The sequence below is a fragment of the Tamandua tetradactyla genome, chromosome 7 (assembly GCF_023851605.1).
Source record: "Tamandua tetradactyla isolate mTamTet1 chromosome 7, mTamTet1.pri, whole genome shotgun sequence".
Lineage (NCBI taxonomy): Eukaryota > Metazoa > Chordata > Mammalia > Pilosa > Myrmecophagidae > Tamandua > Tamandua tetradactyla.
Window position 1 is genome coordinate 109,369,718 of NC_135333.1, and position 16,633 is coordinate 109,386,350.

Below are 16,633 nucleotides of genomic sequence, written 5' to 3' on the forward strand. Positions count from 1 at the left end.
TTATATTCTTTTTATTTTTTTATGGAGCCATGAAAATGTTCAAAAATTGTTTGTGATGATGAATGCAAAACTACATGATAATACTGTGAACCATTGATTGTATATTTTTTATTATTATATAGCATGTAAATATATTTCAATAAAATTGCATTTCAAAAAAGCAATAGAGAGCTATGCATTAACCTTCCATTTCCACAGCTGACTGCCACTGTGGAAGATCCTCTCCTGTTCAATTAAAAGAAGCCTCAGGCTCGTTGGTATCTCACCTTGAGAGTTGGGATGGGCAGTAAATCGCGACAAACTACAAGACTCTGGCTGTTCTGTCAAATTCTTGGGTGTTGTGTTACCAGACAAGGGTGGTGGATTCTTTTGCCCATGTGCTCAAAGAATGAATTCTGGGGTTTCAAAGAAAGAAAGAGTTTATTACTAAGTGCATAGCAGGAGATTAGATGGCCTATCAGGCTGAAAATCTGTCTCCCCAGATAGTTTTATAGCATTAAAAGATGGGCAGGTTTTAGGATAAGGAGCTTCATGGCCCTAGATGATGTAATTAGAAGTGATCTAATTATTGAGCAGATTGATTACACACTTATGCAATGTATGTAAGAAATGTACAAATGTATGTAAGACAATGGCAGCCTTAATATGATAATGGTCATGATTTTCAGTATTATAATGAGATATACATGACTTATATGTTAAAATCTAAGCTTTTGCACATGTCATGGGGCCTATTTTGATTAGATCTAGTTTTGGTTATCAAGATAATTTTGAATTTGGGGTGGATTAGCTCTGGGCTGACCTGGGACCCTTCATTAATGAACATTAGGGGATGTCTTTATTGATGACAAGACTCTAGAGTTGAAAAACAGTATAAGTGGGTTCAAGTGAAGGTTAACCACAAGGTTTTTACACTCACAAGGTGTGCTGGTTTGAAACAGCTGTATACCCCAGAAAAGCCATGTTCTTTAATCCTGATTCAATTTTGTTGGGTGGGATCTTTTTTATTAAATTGTTTCCGTAGAGATGTGACCCACCCAACTGTGAGTGGAAACTTTTGATTAAGTGGTTTCCACAGATGTGTGTCTCCACCCATTCAAGATAGTTCTTAATCCACTTACTGGAGTCCTTTAAAAGGAACCATTTTGAAAAAAGCTTTACAGCCAACACAGAGAGAGACCTTTGGAGATGCAGAAAGAAAATACCCCCAAGGAAGCCATTTGAAATGATAAACCAGGAGAAAAAGCAAGCAGATGCCACTATGTGCCTTCCCAGCTGATAGAGGTGTTTCAGACTCATCAGCTTTTCTTAAATCAAGGTACCTTTCTCTGGATGCCTTAGTTTGGACATTTTTAAGGCCTGTAGAACTGTAGAACTGTAAAGTGAACTTGAAACTTAATAAATCCCCTTTATAAAAGCCAATCCATTTCTGGCATATTGTTTTCTGCCAGCTTTACAAACTAATACACAAGTGCACAAGATAAAGGCTATACAATCATAATCAGAAATCAAGGCAACTAGATTGCAAGTCAAAGATTTCACATATTCCCTCTGTCTACTCTAATATCCCATAAAGTAAAAAGGAATAACTATATAATAATTCAGTAATCATAATTATCCCTTAAATCCTAACTTCTCTGTTACAGTTGTATGGTCAGATAAGATAAAAACTGCACTTTGTGCTGTAATTGGTAAGGCAAAATGTTTCCCCATTCCACAGATATCTAAACAACTAATAGCCTTCTTTTGGTTGTTGGGGTATTGGAGACATTTTGCTCCTCACTTAGCCCAAATGTTAAAACCTTTATATGATTTGATTAGGAAAGGTCATTCCTAGGATAGGTTGCTTTTGAAAAGGAAAAAGAAGCAATAGCACAGGCACGAGCACTGGTGGATATAAATCCAGACTTGCCCTATGAATTAGTGGGGTCTGTGGCTGAGGCAACAGTCTAATGAATGCCTCTTGGCCTTTGATCACAATTATGGAAAGGGGCAGAACTTAGACATAGCCCCCTGGAAAAGCAATTGTGTACTGCATAAAATACCTTACTGCAAGTGGAGGGATTGGCACAAAGATGCCCAGTCATCTTGAAAACAGCCATCCCTATTCATGGATTGTTCTAGTTTGCTAGCTGCCAGAATGCAATATACTAGAAATGGAATGGCTTTTAAAAGGGGGAATTTAATAAATTGCTAGTTTACAGTTGTAAGGCTGAGAAAATATCCCAATTAAAACAAGTTTATAGAAATATCCAATCAAAGGCATCCAGGAAAAGATACCTTGGTTCAAGAAGGCTGATGAAGTTCAGGGTTTCTCTCTCAAGTGAGAAGGCACATGGAAAACATGGCCATTGTTTCTCTCTCAGCTGGAAGGGCCCATGGTGAACACAGCATCATCTACCAGCTTTCTTTCCTGGCTTCCCATTTCATGAAGCTCCCGGGAGGTGTTTTCCTTCTTCATCTCCAAAGCGCTGGCTGGTGGACTCTGCTTCACAGTGCTGCAGCATTCTCTGCTCTCTCTGAATCTCTCTCTTTCTCCAAAATGCTTTCTCTTTTATAGAATTTCAGAAAACTAATCAAGGCCCACCTGAATGGGTGGAGACGGGTCTCCATCTAATCCAGTTTAACAACCACTCTTGATCAAGTCACATCTCCAGGGAGATGATCTAATTATAGTTTCAAACATACCGTACTGAACAGGGATTAGAAGAAACAGCTGCCTTTACAAAATGGGACTAGGATTAAAATATGGCTTTTCTAGAGTACATAAATCATTTCAAATCAGCAACAGGGTAGATAACTGACCTGGCTTCTAAGCCATGTTCTGGCAGTGCCCAGCTGAGTACACTGAATAAATGGAAAGTTTACCTGCTATAGAACCGCATTTTCAATATCAGTCTTCTTACTGCAGAAATGCATGAGATTCTTGGACAAGTATTCTATATAAAAGATTCAATAGCTAAAGTCACTGCACCTGAAATAGCTATTGAAATGCACTATATAATGCAATAGTACCATTCCCTAGTCTGCTTGGTACACTGATGAATCTACTAGTGGACAGCCTCCCACATGTACAGCTGTTGCAATACAACCCAGTATGAACACTACATGGTGGGACACTGGCGCTGTACAAAGCAGTCAATGGGTTAGGTTAAAAGCAGTATGAATAATGATAGTACGTAAACCAGGAGACATGCTAACCATCTGTACTGATACTGGACTATTTAAAAAGGCCTTACAACCTTGATGGCAACCTGGAAGCAGGAACAATGGACAGTCAGAAATTACCCTCTCTGGAGACAATAATTGTGGAAAGATATCTGGGATGCCTGCCAGTGATGAAAGTTCCAGCTGCAATTGTGCAGCAGAAGCCAGTGCACGTCACTAGAGTGTACCCTTCATGCTCCCTGCATTGACCACATGAGCTACCACACTAGATAAAACACATCAGCTGGCCACAAATCCTGGTGACCCAGTGGCAAATGGATTACACTGGTTGCCTTCCAGTCTTGGAGGGGACCAGGTATGCTTTTACTGCCATGAACATGGCTACAAGACTGTTGCTAGCTTTTCCAGTGGGAAAGCAAACCAGAGGGCCACCATCAGATGTTTGGAGAAAGTGAGCACTCTGTATGGAGTGCCTACCCAGATAGATTGCTTGGGGGCACATTTCACTGGTCATTTAGCCCAATCCTGGGCCATGGATCAGGACATTATGTGGATGTTCTACCTACTGGACAATCTCATGGGAGCAGGCCTTATTTAAAGAAAAAATAGTTTGTTAAAGGAAGAGCTAAAGATGATAAGAGGTCTTTGTAGCAGTGGACTAAAAGGCTCTATCAGGCTTCAATCCACTTAAATACAATGCAGCAGGCAGCTGCAGCCCGAGTTCCTATTGAAATGTTAGTGGTAGGCTGTGAGGATACAAATTAAAGGGCAAGCTGCTTTACAGCCTAGAAAGGGGAATAATAATAATTTGCTGTTGCCTATGCTTCAGACCATACAAACAGGAGAAAATGAGGTCCTTTGGCCTTAATGTTGGCCTATGCAACTACACTGATTGGGAATCTTAAGCCCGTGGGGAATAAGAATCACCCCAAATATTGTAATCTAACACCAATCTGGGGCCTCCTATCCCATGGGAATCATATATAACTATGTGGACCCTACTTATGCATAGACTAACAATGTCACAGTGAAGGGCTCTCAAAATTTGCAAGGGGAGACTATCTGGTATTTAAACACCCTTCTCCCCTGCCTCATAATTTTCTTCTGCCTGGTATCTTGTTGTCAACCAATAGAACTCTGGCATGTATATTGCTAGATCAGTAAAAAGTATCCCTTATTGTCCAAAATAATCATCTTTCTTTTCACACATAGCACCCTAGCAAACGGTGCTATGGGTGAAAAGAAAGATGATTATTTTGGACAATAAGGGATACTTTCCTACTGTGGGCTTTCAGTGGTAACTCATGCTCACAATCGGATGCAATGTTGGGTCTGCATGGACTTGTCATCTTCAGGTGGTACCAGCCTTCCTTGGACTATGAACCCTGAAAATTGGACTGCATGGAATACCCTGCTGGTCTCATAGAATTCAACATATCAGACATAATATTGATCTGAATGGTTTAGTTCCCTTTCTTGGCCATGGTGGCATCTCTTTGTGGGGTTCTTATCTCTGTGGGGGGTGAAGAGGTTTCCTAGTATTCTATTATCTCTTATACTGCTGTTGTGAAATATGGATGCAACATCTGTCCTATGGTCCATATAGTCTGCTCTGTGGCAATGCATTGTGGAGACCCAGGACCCAGGATTCCCCTCCATATTGAAAGCAAGTCATTTCACATAGCTTCTTCCTACGTGATCAGGACAGACATTAAAGGTTTTCAAACCTCCTCGGTGGCAGGGAGGGAGTGGGGAATGTACAAATGGTATTTTAAACAAAGCACTGAAACTCCCCTCCCTTGATCAACATTGATAAGAAGCCCCTGTGCCACGAGATCCTACTGAAATGCTGTTTTCACGCCCTTATTCTAAACCCTATAACTCTTCATTCCCCCCACCCCCTTTGCAAAGCACTAAACTTCATTTTTCTCAGCCAGCCACACCGTGGAAAATCCTCTCTTGACTGTAAGTCCTAATTAAAATTCATACCTAAGAAAAAAAGAGAGAGAAAAAAATTAAAAGTCTGCTTGGACTCTAAGCTGGCATAGATGTATTTCTAACTTTAAAAAGCCCCTGATGAGTTTTGAGAGCCAATTTATATTCTTTGATTTAGACCACTGGTATGGAAATACATTGGGAAACACACATGTAATTTAAATTTTTCTAGCCATGTTAAAAACAGCAAAAAAAAGAAACAAGTGAAATTAACTTTATTAATATATTTTACTTAACCTAATATAATCAAAATATTATCATTTCAACATAAAACATAAAACATAGGTTGGAAAACATAAAAATACACACACTCTCCTTCTCCCCACCACCACCCTGCCCCCTGCCACAGATAATTGTCCATGTCCAAATCCCTGGAACCTGTTAATATTATCTTATATGACAAAGGAATAATCTTACATGGGAATTATGATAAGGATCTTGAGAGGAGGCACTTATCATGAATTATACAAGGGGCCCCTAAATGCCATCACATCATAAGAGAGGAGCAGAGAGAGATAAGAAAGATAAAACAACATGAAGACAGAGCAAAGAGAGATGCAGCCACAAACCAAGGAAAGCCAATGACCACCAGAAGTTGGAAGAGGCAAGGAACCTATTCTCTCCTAGGACTTCTTTAGGTGGCACCTTCACTTCAGATTTCTAGACTCTAAAACTATGAGAAAATGAATTTCTGTTGTTTTAAGCCACCTGTTTTGTGATAATTTATTACTGCAGCTCTAGGATACTGATATATAATCAATATTTTTAAACTGAGATGTTTTACATTCTTTTCTTTCATACTAAGTCCTTGAAATCCAGTGTGTTCTTTATACTGAAAACACCTCTCAGGATGTACGGGTGGTTCAGTGGTAAAACGCTCACCTGCCATGCAGGGAACATGGGTTTGATTTCCAGCCCATGTACACCCCACCCCACCCCACCCCCAAAAAAATCCTCTCAATTCAGATGCTAAATTTTCTCACTGGAAACATTTTATCTGTATTTAGTTTTCATAAAATTTTTCATTGAAAAGATAAATTCACATATCCAAATTGTTTCAAACCTAGGTTTCTCAACATCAGCAATAGTTGGTACCAGATAAGTCTTTGTTGTTGGAGGCAGCCCTTTGCACTGTAGTATGTTTAGCAGCAACCCTGTCCTCTGCTCACTGGATTCCACTAGCAACTTTTCCCACTTCAGTTGTGCCAACTGAAACTGTCTCCAGACATTGCAAATTCCTCTGCGAGGATATCCCTGAGAGGATGTCCCTGTTTGAGAACCACTGTTTCAAATACACATAAAAGTTTTTCAGTAACTGGAATAAATTTTAAATTTTTAATTCAAATAAGTTAAAGTGAATAAAATTTAAAATTCAGCTCCTCAATCAGTACTAAGTGCATTTCAAGTGCTTAATAGCCGCATGTAGCTGATAGCTATTGTAGGGAGAGCAGGTTCAATTCCTAACATCCATCAATTCAATTCAATCAAACCAATTCATTTTAATTCAATTCAATTCACTCATAGTCACTGAAGTATTGCTTCACTGTTTTCTATCACAAATTCCATTCTGTAATCATTCTTCTAAAGTGTAGCTCTAGAGAAGCTGAATATGGCAGAGACCAAAGACCAGGAAAAATATCTGTTTTTTGCCTGATTTGAGCTTGATGGAAATGGGAGATCTGGGCTTTGATGAACTGTTTTTCTAAGGTAGGCTGATGAGCATTAGAAAGAAAAGGGTGTTCACCTTATCTCCAGATCACAGAGTTGTCATTACTGGTGTCATTGCAAACATTTATTTCTGTGACTCTAATGTTAGAAAGAAGTCAGTTAGAAACTCTCCTCTCCTTTCATTTCCCTCTTGCCTTTTCTTCACTCAAGATGTCAAATATCTTGGAACACTCCTCTCTCCAGAACCTGCATGTAAACACAGGCATATTCCTTGGGTTGATGCCAAAAAATAGAGTGCCAGAGGTCTGACAGTTCAGAAAACCCTGGGAAGACATGTCTTCATTCCAGAACTGCAAATTACAAGTCAGAATTGTTTTCAGTCTAAGAACTATTGTTTATATTTCTGATTATAACTTTTGGGATCTCCTCTCAGAGGAGCTGCTGCTTAACAAGCTAAATTCATTATATAGGTCATAAAAAGAAGCAATGTCCTTTGAAGTTCCTCACAAATCATAGCAAAGAAGTGTTGGGGTTCTACCCTCCAAATTTTATGTTTATACCATGATTAAGTGAAAGATCAAAAGGACTGAAACTAAAAGAAATTGTACATTTGTAGAAGGTAATTTGAAATGATAATCAACTTTTTTTCTAAATGTGACTACCTGTTGACCACAAATTCTACCTCTCAGAGTCCATTCTGTAGAAATACTGAAACAAGATAGAAATAATATATTTACACAGGTATTTATTGCAGTATTGTTTGTTATTGCAAAAAAAAGTGACAATAAAAATGTCTATCTCTAATGAACTCATTAAATAACATCTATTCTACTAAATAATCTGTGGCTTTAGAAAGAATGGATTGGGATTAGATTGACCAATAAAATATCCATGCTAGCGAAATAATCAATGTATTTATTTTTGTGTATATAATTCACATTTGTTTTTAAAATGATCCATTTATATAGCAGAATATCAAATGATACTTTTCTTTTGCCTTACAATTCAGCTAAACCCCCAAAGATCAGGCCATTAGAATATCCTTTAGATAATAATATTGCAAAGAGAGCACCAACATGCTGCCAGACACCACATTCAGAGTTTGATAAAAGATAGACTATTTCGTTGGTAACAGAGACCACCAGGAGATAGAAATAGGGTAAGATATTGGGTAATTGGAGCTGAAGGGATACAGATTGTGCAACAGGACTGAATATAAAAAACTCAGAAATGGACAGCACAATACTACCTAACTGTAATACAATTATGTTAAAACACTGAATGAAGCTGCATTTGAGAATGATAGAGGGAGGAGGGCTGGGGCATAAATGAAATCAGAAAGAAAGATAGACATTAAAGATTGAGATGGTATAATCTAGGAATGCCTAAAGTGTATAATAAAAGTGACTAAATGTAAAAAAAAAAAAAAAAAATATATATATATATATATAGAACTAGTCCTGAAGCACTGACCCCCAAAATCCCAGTAAGTTTGTATGCAAAAAAGACTAGAAATTTAAGGGAGCTGCTGGTAGAAGTCAAAATAACTCTTTGGAATAGGGAGTCCATGTACGAGAGGGATGTAGCATTTCCCTCCTCTCCACATGCAGAAGATATTAGGAGAAAGATTAATAAAGTAAACATTTGGCAAAACTATCAAGAACTACTAAAATGCAAACAAATGAAATAAAAAACAATATGGCATATGGGAAAAATCTATATGCTGAAAAATGAAAACCTAAATTAAATGAATAAATACTTAGAAAATTTTAAATGTCAACATTAGCACAAAAATGACAATTCTGTAGACTAATGAGCATTCAAGAAATAAATACACAATTGAGGCCTGGCAGACACTGCTGCCCATCACTGCAGTTCCCAGCTTGCAGCCATGGTCAACCCCACTATGTTCTTCGACATCTCTGTCAATTGTGAGCCCTTGAGCCATGTTTCCTTTGAGCTGTTGGCAGACAAAACTCCGAAGACAGCAGAAAATTTTCATGCTCTGAGCTCTGGGGAGAAAGGTTTTGGTTATAAGGGTTCCTGCCTTCACAGAATTATTCCTGGGTTTATGTGCCAGGGTGGTAGCTTCACAAGCCATGACAGCACTGGTGGCAAGCCCATTTATGGGGAGGAGTTTGATGATGAGAACTTCATCCTGAAGCATACGGGTCCTGGCATCTTGTCCACAGCCAATGCCAGACCCAACACAGATGATTCCCAGTTTTTCATCTGCACTGCTAAGACTGAATGGTTGGATGGCAAGCACGTGGCCTTTGGCAAGATGAAAGAGGAAATGAATAGTGTGGAAGCCATATAGTGCTTTGGGTCCAGGAATGCAAGACCAGCAAGAAGATCACCATTGCCAACTGTGGACAAATCTAATGAATTTGATTTGTGTTTTGTCTTCACCACCAGACCATTCCTTCTGTAGCTCAGGAGAGCATCCCACCTCCCCTGGTCTGCCTCAGTATCCTATCATTACGCTCTTGCTGCAGTTCTTTGGGTTCTACATCATTTTCCCATTCCAAGTATAGCTGAATTGCAGAGTTAAGTTTCTGATTATGAAATAACAACATAAAAAAATACAATTGAAAGTTACCCTTTACAAAAAAAAATCCAACACTGATAGCTATTCAATGAGTTCAACCAAATATATACATATTAAAAAAAAGTTATTCCCTTAAATACATAGGGTTAGTCCAGAAAACAGAAAAAAACAGCTGGCAGTCTCACTTCATAAAGCCACAATAATTTTGATATGAAAACCAGGTAAGCAAGACACAGGAAAAAGAAAATGATAGGCCCAATTCACTTATCAATATAACACAATAATCGTAAATAAAATATTATCTAACTCATCCAACATTCTACGAAGTAATACTACAACATTATTATAACATCTTGTAGGGTTTTTATCCTAGAAATGCAAGAAAGGTTCAGCATCAGAAAATCTATCACTGAAATTCAACTAAAGGAGAAAAGTCGTATTATCTCAATCCATGTCCCAAAAAGCATTTGATAAGACTCAATAATTATTTTTTTAACTCTTTTAGTAAATGCAGAATAGAGGGCAACTTTTTTAAGTTGAGAAAGGTTGTATACCAAATCCTACAGCAAGCATCATATTCCACATAGAGAAACCTTAGAGGCACTACCTTTTAGGAATCTAAGGAAAGTTTGCCAACTACAACCCTACTGTTCAACGTCATTGTTATTATTGCCTGATGATAATTATTATTTCTACCTAGAAAAATAATTATTGCCTCATTATTTCATGATGCTATCATCATCTACCTAGAAAATGCAATGGAGCTAACTATTTGACTTAAAAAAGAGAGCTTAGCAAAATTTGTTCCCAAGTATTAGGAGGAAATCAATAGAACAAAATAGAGACTCATATAGATCAGGAAACTAAAATATGATAAAGTTGTCACCAAATCAATGGAAAATGTATAGATTGTATAGTAGGTGGTGGTAGAAATACGGACCCATTATATGAAGAATATCACATTGGATCTCTACCAATCACTACCACCACATGTACATATAGACCTAAATTTCAAAACTAAAACTATAAAGGTAATAAAAGAAAATGAAGAAACTTTTTGTGTATTACCCTGGGAGAAGATTTCTTAGGACAAACTTCAAAACATAATTTATAAGGAAAATAGAAAATATAATAAATTTTGTTTTCCATAAAGTTATCGAATTGAATGTATGTTCAATGCAGAACACCATGAACAGAGATAATTTTAAAAATAGAATGGAAAATATTTGCATTGTTTATAACTAACAAAAGATTAATTCTAGAACATACAAGGAACTCCTGCTAAAGAGGAAAATAATGGTAGGAAAAATGGGAAAAGGATATGCAAAGATTATGTATAGAATATTAATTACATTCACAATGTTTATGAATAAATGAAGAGAAATTAAAATTCATCATTAATTAAGCAAATATGAGTGGAAACAGCAAAGAAAATGTTGACTTCCCACCTGACAGACTACCAAATATTAATTGGTAGGTATTAGTGATAGAGAAATCCAGAAGTACTTAAGTTGACAGTGAAAACTGGTACAACCACTGCAATGTGGGGGTACATAACTAAATGAGATACTACTTCTATATATGTATGAAAAATCATGCATAGAATATAGAGTTTCCTGTACCACCCTACTACTAATACCCTGTATTAGTGTGGTATATTTATTACAATACACGAAAGAACATTTTTATAATTTTACTATTAACTACAGTCTATCATTTACAATAAGGTTCATTGTTCATACTGTACAGTCCTTTTTTTATTTTTATTCTAGTAACATATATACAATCTAAAATTTTCCCTTTTAACCATGTTCAAATATATAACTAAAGGGGGGGAGGCATCATACAAGCAGGGCAAGAAACAAGAAAAAAAGAAATGAAAAATTCTGCTCTGTTAAACAAAACCTAAGCTAGAGGTCCAGATAAAGCTGAACTGAATGTCAAAGAACAAATAGACAACAAATTCATCCAGCAAGAAAACCCTAGAAAAAAGAAGTGAAAAAAATCTCCAGAATAAACTAATTAAAGTAATTAAATGCCTAGATGCCAGGAAAAATAACAAATCGCACTAGGAAAATTGAAGATATGGCCCAGTCAAAGGAACAAACCAACAATTCAAATGAGATACAGGAGCTGAAACAATTAATTCAGAATATATGAACAGACGTGGAAAACCTCATCAAAAACCAAATCAATGAATTGAAGGGGGATATAAAGAAGGCAAGGAATGAACAAAAAGAAGAAATCAAAAGTCTGAAAAAACAAATCACAGAACTTATGGGAATGAAAGTCACAGTAGAAGAGAGGAGAAAAAACAATGGAAACCTACAATGGTAAATTTCGAGAAGCAGAAGATAGGATTAGTGAACTGGAGGACAGAACATCTGAAATCTGGCAATAAAAAGAAAATATAGGGAAAAAATGGAAAAATATGAGCAGGGACTCAGGGAATTGCATGACAATATGAAGCGCACGAATATACATGTTGTGGGTGTCCCAGAAGGAGAAGAGAAGGGAAAAGGAGGAGAAAAACTAATGGAGGAAATTATCACTGAAAATTTCCCAACTTTATCAAAGACTTAAAATTACAGATCCAAGAAGTGCAGTGTACGTCAAAGAGAATAGATCCAAATGGATGTACTCCAAGACATTTACTAATCAGAATGTCAGAGGTCAAAGAGAAAAAGAGAATCTTGAAAGCAGGAAGAGAAAAGCAATCCATCACATACAAGGGATGCCCAATAAGACTATGTGTAGATTTCTCAGCAGAAACCATGGGGGCGAGAAGACAGTGGGATGATATACTTAAATTATTAAAAGAGAAAAACTCTAACCAAGAATTCTACACCCAGCAAAATTGTCCTTCAAAAATGAGGGAGAAATTCAAACATTTTCAGAAAAAAAATCACTGAGAGAATTTGTGACCAAGAGACCAGCTCTACAAGAACTACTAAAGGGAGCACTAGAGACAGATACGAAAAGACAGAAGAGAGAGGTGTGGAGAAGAGTGTAGAAAAGAAGACTATGAGTAAAGGTAATAAGAAGGAAAATTAGATATGACATATAAAATCCAGAAGGCAAAATAGTAGAAGAAAGTATTACCCATGCAGTAATAACACTGAATGTTAATGGATTAAACTCCCCAATCAAAAGACATAGACTGGCAGAATGGATTAAAAAACAAGACCCATATATATGCTCTCTCTATTCAAAGGACATGAGAGCAAGGACACAAACTGACATTTGCACACCAATGTTTATAGCAGCATTATTTACAATTGCCAAAAAATGGAAACAGCCAAAATGTCCATCAATGGACAGGTGGTTAAACAAACTATGGCATACGCATACAATGAAATATCATGCAGCTGTAAGACAGAATAAAGTTATGAAGTATGTAACAACATGGATGGACCTTAAGGACATTATGCTGAGTGAGATTAGCCAAAAACAAAAGGACAAATACTGCATGATCTCACTGATATGAACTGACATTAGTGAATAAACTTGGAGAATTTCATTGGTAACAGAGACCATCAGGACATAGAAATAGGGTAAGATGTTGGGTAACTGGAGTTCAAGGCATACAGATTGTGCAACAGGACTGAATATAAAAACTCAGAAAAGAACAGCATAACACTACCTAACTGTAATACAATTATGTTAAAACATTGAATGAAGCTGAATGTGAGAATGATAGAGGAAGGAGGCCTGGGGGCATCAATGAAATCACAAAGAAAGATAGACAATAAAGATTGAGATGGTATAATCTAAGAATGCCAACAGTGTATAATGATAATGACTAAATATACAAATTTAAAAATGTTTTAGCATGAGGAAGAACAAAGGAATGTCATTACTGCAGGGTGCTGAAAATAGATGGTAATCAATATTTTAAAATTTCAATTTATGTGTGAGACTAAATCAAAAACTGTTTATTTGGTGCAAAATTTATATTTTGACCAGTGCATTTCCTAATATAACTTATGTAGATAGTTGATTGAACAACATAAGTACATGCAACCTTGAGTAGGACATTTGATTTTATTGATTTGTCCAGAGTGATGGCCCGATGAATCCCAGAGTGATTTGATCAGTGAGTGGAAATGTATTTGCAAAGTCCCCTTCGGGGAATGGTGAGAACGGGGGAAAATTTAACTTCCCCCAAGTTGAATTCTTGATATTCTCACAAGCAGTGTGGATAACCAAAGCTATAGGCTGAGCCCCCAGTCTTGGGGTTTGTTCACATGAAACTTAACCCCACAAAGGATAGGTCAAGCCTACTTAAAATTAGGCCTAAGAGTCACCCCCAAGAAAACCTCTTTTGTTGTTCAGATGTGGCCTCTCTCTCCAGCCAACACAACAAGCAATCTCACCACCCTCCCCCTGTCTACGTGGGACATGACTCCCAGGGGTGTGGACCTTCCTGGCAACGTGGGAGAAATCCTAGAATGAGCTGAGATTCAGCATCAAGGGATTGAGAAAACCTTCTCGACCAAAAGGGGGAAAAGTGAAATGAGACAAAGTGTCAATGGCTGAGAGATTCCAAACTGAGTCGAGAGGTTATCCTGGAGGTTATCTTATGCATTAAGTAGATATCATCTTGTTATCCAAGATATAAAGGAGAGGCTGGAGGAAACTGCCTGAAAATGTAGAGCTGTGTTCCAGTAGCCATGTGTCTTGAGGATGATTGTATAATGATATAGCTTTCACAGTGTGACTGTGTGATTGTGAAAACTTTGTGTCTGATGCTCCTTTTATCCACCTTGTCAACAGATGAGCAGAAATATGGAATAAAAATAAATAATAGAGGGAACAAATGTTAAAATTCAGTTTGAAATGCTAGTGATCAATGAAAGGGGTATGGTATGTAAAATTTTTTTCTTTTTCTGTTTTTGTTTTATTTTTCTGTTGTCTTTTTATTTCTTTTTTTGAATTGATGCAAATGCTCTAAGAAATGATCATGATGATGAATGTGCAACTATGTGATGATATTGTGAATTACTGATTATATATGTAGAACGGAATGATCATAGGTTAAGAATGTTTGTGTTCCTTTCTTGTAATTTTTTTAATTTAAAAATTCATAAAAAAAGCTTTCCCCAAAAAAAAATTCTGTATCAATTAAGTCCTAACTCCATATTCCTTACCTCCACTCCCATCCCCTGTAACCTATATTCAAGATTCTGACCTTGTGAGAATATCCAGACACAAAAGTTCACATACTGGCCTAACCACTGCATAGATGAAATTTGAAGTGAAATAAGTCAGACATAAAAGGATAAATATTGTATGACATCACTGATACTAAATAATTAGAACAAGCCAACTCATAAGGTCCAGATAGTATATGTATGGAGACAGAATGCAGATTGGTGATTGTCAGGAGTAGAGAGGAATAGGGAGTATTAAGGAGTATAACTTATAAGGAGTTTAACTCTGTATTATCATAAGGAATTATAATATATATATTATAAATTATAAGGAGTATAACTCTTTAAGGGAACAGGGTTTCCCTGTGGGGTGATAAAATATTTTGAAACTAGATAGAAGTGTTGTTATATGACATTGTGAATGTACTAAATGCCACTGAATTATTCACTTTGAAATGGTTCATTTTACGTGGTATGAATTTTCCCTAAGTGAAAAAAAAAAAAAAAAAGACTTCTCACACTGGAGCTCCTCTTGGATGATGCAACTCACTGAAACAAGAATTACACAGAGGAGGAGGACTTGGCCCTGGAGAGCCCATTCTGAACTAGAGCGGCCACCTGCTTAAGGTTTTCTCAGGAGGCCTCTCTCATTCTCCAAGGTCTAGAGCTGGAATCAAATCCCTCTGGTCATTGTTATTTGGGAGGCAGAGTTAAGAAGTCTTCCCCCTTAGAAAAAAGACTACAGGGATATTTCCTTGCTAGGCACTTCCTCCCCTGCACTTTCTAAAGGAAGGACAAAGTCAGGAGAAGTCCACTGAACTCCAGCCATATCTTTGGCTTTTGCTCCGGTTTTGGAAAGGATGCCTCACAGGTATCCCCCACTGAGGTAATCTTTTGCTGGCCTAGGAAGACCAGGTGAAGACAAATCTCCCTCTCATTCAAATCCCTCTTGTCCTAAAACTATTCATTCTGAGAATCTGGAGTGTACCAGTCAAGAACAGAAGTCAGATCCTCATTTATCATTTTCCTGCATTACCCCTAATGGGGGGGTGATCACTCTACCTTCTTCAGGTCTAGACTAAGCACTTTATCTGTTCATTTTACCAGATGTTCCTTTTCCTCCCCTCTTTTTACTGACTTGTAACATCCTTGTGAGTATATGCAAAAGTGGGTCCAAGTCCAACTTGTCTTTATCCGAATCCACTGGTCCCAACCCAGAGAATAGCCCAATCTTTGTGGACTCTCTTGTTAGGTTCTGAAATAACAGTGAAATAGTAACATGAAACAACAGAAACCCTGGAATGGAAGGTCTTGGAATGACTGAAATGTACAATCCTTGCCTCCAGAATGAGGGCTTCTCCTACTATGCTTCCATGAAACCAGCATACACATACGACACTGCTTGGGTTGATGCAGAATGGCAGAAGGAGTATCTATTTAGTACCAGAAACACCCAAGAAAATGTGCTTTCCCCCTCTTTGAGATGTCTAAGCTGGAATGGATCTTAGAAACCATCTATTTCTTCCAGGATTATTTTTTTAAATGAGAAAACAAATGCTTATAGGGGTCACATGGCTTACACATGAGTTTATAATGGCAGAGAAAGGACTTGCACTATTATCAGGTGTCACAATATCCTGATAAATCATTCAAACATTCACTGAACATCATGCTCTGTCAACCAGATAGTCAGCCAAGATTTATTGCTCATTCACTCTTCCGTCATCCCTCTTGTGATTTAAGCTCAGTTCCTTTTGGAACTGGAAAACAGCATTTTTCAGTACTCTGGAGTCTGTTCCCAAATCCCTTCTTCTATTCTTCAGTCTGAATAATCCTGTTCTTTTCTCTTTCCTTTTCAGGTCTAATTCTCTACACACGTCCTTCCCGCCTTCTCCAGCTTGGGCAGTAAGTTGCTGCCCTGAGCCGGGAAAGGCTAATGAGATCTGGCATGGTGGAGCTGTCTCTGCTACATTATCTGTCCTGGGTCAGCCTGAAGCTTTACTCATAATGCTTCATCCCCACATGTGCTCTGAGACAGACGAACCATTCAAATGTTCTTTTCAGTTCTTGTCCCTCTGAAGGGAAACTTGAATGTTCC

The 16,633-nt window shown here is 37.5% G+C and overlaps 1 pseudogene; it reads left to right on the forward strand.

Annotated features, from left to right (window-relative positions):
* Positions 1–8,722: 8,722 nt before the first annotated feature.
* Positions 8,723–9,151, forward strand: LOC143689943 (peptidyl-prolyl cis-trans isomerase A pseudogene; annotated as a pseudogene).
* Positions 9,152–16,633: the final 7,482 nt, after the last annotated feature.